The sequence below is a fragment of the Onychostoma macrolepis genome, chromosome 25, assembly GCF_012432095.1.
Source record: "Onychostoma macrolepis isolate SWU-2019 chromosome 25, ASM1243209v1, whole genome shotgun sequence".
NCBI classification, from domain to species: domain Eukaryota; kingdom Metazoa; phylum Chordata; class Actinopteri; order Cypriniformes; family Cyprinidae; genus Onychostoma; species Onychostoma macrolepis.
In genome coordinates this window covers 18,330,267-18,338,268 of record NC_081179.1, presented here as the reverse complement: position 1 = coordinate 18,338,268, position 8,002 = coordinate 18,330,267, and positions in this window count along the sequence as shown.

Genomic DNA, 8,002 nt, shown 5'->3' with positions numbered 1-8,002 from the left:
AACGCGCAGCACGCTGACGCCGTGCGTTTGGACGTCATTGTTATTATTATTATCTTATTTTATTTATTCATTTTACGTTATTATTGTTGTTGTTGTTGTTGTTATTATTTAGTTATTTGTCCGTATGTATTTATTTTTGTATGTGAAACATTACAAGGTGTGACGTTTTATTTCTTAGTTTTTTTCCTGTAGAAGTTTGGTCTGTTCTGATAATAATAATAATAATAATAATAATAGCGTTTGGACGTCACTGCTTACAGGTTAACAAGGTTGAATTTTGTGGTCAAGAAAAATAAATATTTTGCATCTTTTTTTCGTTGTATTTACTCAAGATTATTTTAGAAAGATTTGGAATTCTATATGAACAGAAAAATGTAGCGTATGATAGAAACTTGTATATTTGATGTGCTTTTTTATACAGAAAACAAACATTTGAATTGTAAAGAACAACACATTTTTTACATTTATACTATTAGGAAAATATCATATGCATAAGAAGAAGTGGGCTCAACGTAGACCAAATTGTTCACATTTTATAAATGACTTTAAATTATATGTAAATTTCTTGGAACAAGCAAAAAACAAACAAAACAAAAAAGCACTAAAACATGTAATGCTCTAAAAGCAATTTATGTAATTTTCTTCCCTTTTTTTCTCTTTTCTTTCCATCTCTTTTCTTTTTTCTCTGGCAGCTAATGTTAATTTGATCATGTGAATATGTAAGACCTCTTGTTCTTGTGGCATTCATTGAATTAATAAAGCATTTAAAAAAGAAGGTTAGCAAGGTTAGTTTTTATAATATAAGCATTATTAATAACGCTTTGTGTTTAATAGAAAAGGGACAATGAGCTAATTAAAAAAATTTAGGAGCACAGTCAAAATTTTAAGAGCACCCTCTGATCAATGATAAAAATGAACCTTCACATTATATGAGCCGATATTTGCAGGGGCACCATAGCCTATAGCTGTCAGAAATATGGACTGTCTGTGTGTGTTTTGCTCCCCATGTGCTCCCATTGACCTAGTTTTGCCTCGTGTGTGACATGTCCATATTTGGTTATCTTCCTGTTCCTGTTCCGATTGTGTTTAATTGATTTCAGGTGTGTCTCGTCTTCTCCTCGTTTAGTTGTTTATTTAAGAGTGTCCTGTTCTATTGTCCCTCGTCTGGTGTTATACGTCTACACTGATGTGCTACGTGTGTCTCCTGCCTGCCCTGTGTTGGATTATTAGACTGTTGATTGTGAGAATTCTCCTACATCTCTGCATACCTTGCTCCTTCACTCCCTCACAGTAGCAGTCGTGACAGAACACCGGACCTACAAAAGTTTATTTGCGTTGTTCCCCTCTGTTTATTTTCCACGTTTTGTACAGTGTTTTTTGTTTCCGTTTGTGTTCCCCATGGATCCCCTCGCCTCAAAGTTTACCTCCCTTGCCCGTAAAGACCTTTCCTTCTTGGAGTATGCTGTGGAGTTCAGCCAGCTCGCCATTTTAACAGTGTTCGATGACGCTGCACTGAACTGTTCTGGATCGGGGCCAACTACTACCGCCCTGCCGATCTCCCAGACACCACCGGATTGTGCTGGAGGGAGGCAATCATTCGGTGTCTGGAGAGTGTCTATCCACAACACAGCCAGACAAAGTGCCCAGCCCACCATCACCCCGCTGCGTGGAGCTAGAGCCTGAGCCCACCACTGACGAAGAGCCAGAGCCCATCGTGACCAACGAGACATCGCCTAGGAGTGCGACAGAGCTGAGGATCACCATGGAGCCAGAGCCTCACGGATTGTCAGACCAGTTGTGAGAGCCGGCTATAATGCCTGCCACGAGGGAGAAAGCCGTGGACCGAGAAAGTGCGGAGAGGAGCTCCGCCCCCTGTACCATGGCTGAGGGTGAGCTGAATTTGGGTCTGGGACTGCTGGACTTCCCGTTCCTGAGTTTAGCCCAGCGAGGGCTGCTGTTTCCACGTCCTATTCAGAGAAAGACTCAGTTCCCGAGTCCAGCCCTGTCGGTTGTGCTCCCTGTACTGGGCAGCACACACCCGCCCTGAAGCCCAGAGGCTCACAAATGCCCACTCACCCTCCTGCTCCTGCCTCCTCCACCGCTGCCGTCTGGCAGCCCTTCTGCTCGCTGTCATCCCACCATCTGTACGGTGCGAGCTCCGCAGGTCTGCCATCCTCCATCGTCACCGTGGCTGGAGAATCCCTGGCCTCCGGCTCCAGCCTCTAAGCCCCGGACTCTGCCTCGGCCTGTCGATGCAGTAGCTCCACCATGCCTCCTAGCTCCCTCCTCTCCGCCGTGCCCCATCAGTCCACTGGCTCCGCCAGGCTCCCTCATCCCTCCGGCTCCGCCTTGGTCTGTCGTTGACCATCCGTCGCCTCGGGACTCCACTCCTCCGTTTACATGTCTTAGATTTATCAAATAAAGTCTTATTTATATTGAAAAGGGAAGAATCTTGTGTTTTGTGCTCACAAGATAATGTATTACACTGCTGATCATGTTACTGTGCTATTTAGTGTTTTCACTATATTTTGGATTTTCATATCCAGTGCAGAGTTGATGTTGTACGGCACATTCAGTGAATCGCTAGCTGACTCCGTGAAACACTTGAAACAGTGATTCTGTCCAAATTCCCTATAAATCATAAATAATTCCCTTTGAGTTAAATTGACCTGTTTCCCTTACATAAGGTCTGTGTTATTGAGATGACTCCAATATTTTTTTCCACATCATGCTAACGTTATTGCTCTCCACCGACTGCGCTGATCAAAAGCATGATGGGAAATGCCTGACTGACGACACAGCTTAATGCTCATTGGTTCAGACAACCTTGATGCTGCGTTCTCTTCTAAAATGTTTTATTTTTTTAATCTGATTTCATGCTATTATGTATTTTTGTGCATGAATATTCCCAAACACTATAGTGCGATCTCTGTGTGAGATATGTGATTGTTGTCATAGTTTCTATAAAAATCTAAAATACATGTTTGAATTAAAATAAAAAATAATGATAAATACGCCTTTTGTATGGAATTAAATAGCAAGCACTTTGAGTGTCTTGTTCATCATTTTTATATTCATATAAAAGCAACAGAACTGAAATTATATCATGTTTATCAGAAGCACAGCATATGAGTGAGAATAACGCGATATCTGCCTTTGATCTCGTAGGTATCTGTTCTTCTTCGAGAGGTCAGAACTGTCCGTCTTGTCTGCACTTATTTCACTCCTCCCCTCACTGCAGCCGCCTACTCTCGCCTACATTTCAGGCGAGGCGCATCTCAAACAAGCCTATTAATCTACGCCCCGCCTCCAGCAGCGCAGGGGTGTTGGAATGTTCGAAAACAGTACCGTCGCTCAGCCTTGAACTTTTTTTTGCCCCCAAACGAAGAACGAAAACGAACTTCGTTTGAAGTATATCGGGGATAGACTGTTATTTCATGACCAAAATTAATTTGACCTTAATATATAAATTACGATAAAAAGAAATTCTAACGCATTATAATGTAAAGGAAACGGCGCTGTAATTTGCTTCGTTTGAACCAGATACTGAAGCAGTCACATGATTTTCAGGTGAACGAAGCTTCAGACGTCATAGATCATGTGCTTTTGGCAAAACACATCAAGCTCCGATACAGCGCTTCAATGTGAAATGTGTTGTTTTTTTGATACAAGTTTCGGAGCTTACGTGTTGAACGTAACATCACCACTGGGGCCTGTACCATGAAGCCAGTTTAGCCGGCTAGCCAGGTAAGTTTCAGTTTAGTTTGTGCCAACTTTGGGTTTTAGGTACCATGAAAGTGGTTTTGGCTTTTAGCAGTGTTCATTGCCATAGTAACTTTCGCTCCACAGCTAACCTGCTCCGGGGCAGGTTATGTTCTGGTTTAGATATCTTAAACTGACATTTGCCCAATCAGCTTCAAGCAAAGTGACACATCTCTGACGCAATAAAGCCACTCCTCCAGTTTGTCTTACTCCAAATTAAAGGACGCTACATAGTAAAACATTTTTAAAGATAAAATCATCAGATTTTTAGAGATGATTATTTTTTATAATTATTTAATATTATTTATATAATTATACCCTTAATCCATTACACAAGCCAGCTTAGTTTAATAGTAATTATTAAACGTTTATTTTAAATTAATATAAACATATAGATAATATGCAATATAAATAAGTTTTAGAATCAATAGCTGCAAACTTGACTACATATGAGTTTAGATTTTTAAGTGTTTTTATACCCATATATATTATAAACTCTATAAACTAACTTGGATAGATCGTTTCATCTTGCTGTGTAAATGTGTTTAAATTCTTCATACTGTTCAATCTTTTAATCTTTGGTAGTGAATCGCACTGACTCTCTCACGAGAAGTGAATCACAGTTTCAAGACATGTGATTGGATGCTCATTACTGATGTCACTCATTCATGTGCACCTGCTCCATTAGCTCAGGATCAAGCCTGAGATGACAGAGAAAGTTGATGATCATGGTCATGGTACCAACAAAGCCGGATTAGACTGGTTTGGTTTTGTCAACTCAAAAATAATCCTGCAACCCTGAGTTTGTTCAGCCACCATCATGGTACAGGCCCCTGCTTTGCGCACAAAATTAAATCGCATCTTTGGATGGAAACAAAGTGACACATGTTTGACACAAAAAAAGTCACTCCCCCAGTTTCTCTTCCTACAAAATACAACAAAATATTTGTAAAAATACAACAAAATTGTCTGGTTTTAATGATAATTACAATATGATTTATATTATTATTAATCCATTACACACAAGCACTTTTAGTTTAACAATTATTATAAAGCATTTATTTTAAATGAATATTAATATATACAGATCATATGTAATATAAATAAGTGGTAGCATCAACAGATAACGCTTTAAAATTGCCTATATGTTACCTTGTTCGAGTCTCTATCGCTGTATATGATCAACTATATAAACTAACGTCACAAGTTTCACTTGTGACTGCACTGATAGAGCAAGATAATTTCCTTTATTGTCCTCTTTCATGGACAAGTACTTCAGTGGAAATGCATTTAAATTCCTTATATTCTTTAATCTCTTAACCTTTAACAAAAGAGTTTTGGATCTCGTTGTCTCTCTCGTGAACACTTACTCTGTGTTGTGATTGACTGTTCGCCACTGATGTCACACATTCATGTGCATGTGCTCCACAAACTCAGGATCAAAGCCAGAGTTGACAAAGAAAGCTGATGATCAGCATCATGGTACCAATAAAGCCAGATTGGAGTGGTTTGGTTTGGTTTGGTTTTGTCAACTCAAAACTAATCCTATAACTCTGAATTTATTCATCTACCGTGGTACAGGCTCCAGGTCAGCTGTGACTTTGTTTGGAACTATTTGAGTTGACAACATACAGCAAAATCAGACAACAGTGTTCCTAAAATGTAAGTCACTTAATATTAACTTCTTGTTTATTAAGCTGTTGTATAAAATCAATATCACATTTGCAAACTCCCTTTATAATCATTAAAAAGCTGTCACTCATCTCAGTTCATCGTGACGATAATCAATGAAGCTTACGTTGCACAATGAATCTTTTATTTACATCATGTCTACACTTTTGAATAAAAACTCTGGTATTTTGAGTGGTGAGTGGACTTAAACACCTCTGATTGGTCATTGCGTTCAGGATATCAACAGATATGTCTGTGTTGGCTACATTGCACAACTCTGCAAAAGCACATTGTAAATCACTAATGATATGTGGCCACATATTGACAGCACTGATGGTGGGACAATGAACAACTGCCAACACTGTGAAAGTAATGAAAATGATACATATGCATACATTAAAATAACTTTTAATTTAAACAATATAAATGTGTCCATATATTTAACTAATTTCGCTGTAGGTCTGTTTTTAATTTATAATTTTTTTAGTGTTACAACTGCACCTGTCATGGGGTCAGATAACAAAGTCATTCATTGTTTTCAACCAATAATTGTGGAAAATATGAATTGTATATGTAGGTTTTTGACATTTGTTTTACTGTTACCAATGAAGATAACGTTAACATAGTTGTTGTTTCTTTTCTTTACTTCCTTTTGTGCAGAACTCACAATTTAGTCTTTGCATTGAAGTAACAAGCTACATGAATCTCGTGCTGTGCATCGTCTCTCTTCTTTTTAATGATTCAGAATCATATAGCTACGCTCTTAAGCATCGCATTCTTAAAGGGCTACCAAACAGATAAGATAAGATTTTAAATTTAGGATCTTTCTGTAATTCCGACACATAGGCTATAGACACATAAAGACCAACAAATACAAATACCATTTATCCTGCAGTGTTTTTGCCGTAGTCAGCAAGAAGTTACACATGTATTCTGCCTGTTTCCTATTTATGAAATCAAATAATGAATGTTTTTGATTATAACAATTAATGGAAAAGAGATGAAAAATATTAAGAAGTAATGCATCCCTTACGAAAATTAACCATGTTTTTTTTTTTTTTTTTTTAATGGGCTACTATTAGTATAACTTTCAGTTTCGATTTCTATAGGTCGTAGGCGTGTCGGATCTTGTTAGCCTATATACCTGTAACCACAGGACTAGGCCTATTACTGTTTCACGATTCGGGAAGGCTTTTGCAAGTTTTTAGAGAATGACAAAAGAAACTGGCAGAATTGGTGTAATCCTTTGGAATTCTCACTACTGCAGAACTCCGGAACATTATTCAAATAGTTCTGTTTAAAACGCAGAGTGAAGACGATCATTCACGATGGCGGAGCCTGATAGTAAGTGAACTATTTAGCCTATTGGCAGCGGCTAAGTGCAAATAGCATTTTCTTAGCGATAGATGCTATTTATAGAACCATTGCTATTTGCACTTAGTGTAAATAGGATATTTTCTTAGCGATAGAGGAGAACTGGCCCCCCGACTGAGCCTGGTTTCTCCCAAGGTTTTTTTCTCCATTCTGTCACAGAGGGAGTTTTGGTTCCCTGCCGCTGTCGCCTCTGGCTTGCTCAGTTGGGGACACTTAATTTCTAGCGATTATCGCCGATTTGATTGCACAGATACTATTTAAACTAAACTGAGCTAGACAATGACATCTCTGAATTCAATAATGAAATGCCTTTAACTGAAAATTGAGTGTTTAATCTTATCATTATACATTACTGACACTCTATCCTCCAATTTGATACTGTTAAGTGCTTGGACACAAGCTGTATTGTTAAAAGCGCTATATATTTATATATATATATATAAATAAATAAAGGTGACTCGACTTGACTTGACTTGACGGTCATCAAGGATACGCAGAGCGTTTACACTGAAACGCAACCCCGGAGTTTTCAAACTAAAACGGGGTCTGCAGCATTGTCAAAAGTCTCTGTTTTCAACCTCGAAAACGCCGGAGTAGTGTAAACGACAGACGTAACCGTAGCGCTTTAAAACGAAAGCGCACTAGTGTAAACGGGGCCTCAGTGTACTAAAATCACTTCAGAGCATGAGGTTTCTACCAGAATAAGTGGGCACTAAACTATTTCTACTAAATCAACATCAGATCAAATTGTATGTGTCCTTATTCCAGCTGACATGAGCTCTAACCAGTTCTTTTCATGCAGAGCCAGACATAAAAATAATATCTCGGTTGTCTGTAAGTGAAGTAAGTAAATTTTCTACAATGTGTGTTTGTTACAATGACACTTCAAAGCTCTTTATTTTCAGCTTATGTTGTGTGTGTCCGTTTACTTCATGTTCATGTACTGCTTAACGTTCGTCTCTTTTTAAGTGCCTCAGATTGAGGAACTCTAGGCAGTTTAATGAAACATTTCAAGGTAGGCTCATGTTCTTTCTATAAAATATGAGATCTCTACTTTGATTGCTGATGAACAGTACATTTGTTTGTGTCTGCATGAAGAAACTCCTAAAATTACTTCATTTTATGAGATCTCTACCAGAATAATAAATGTTGGGCACTAAACTGCTTATACTAAATCAACATCAGATCAAATTGT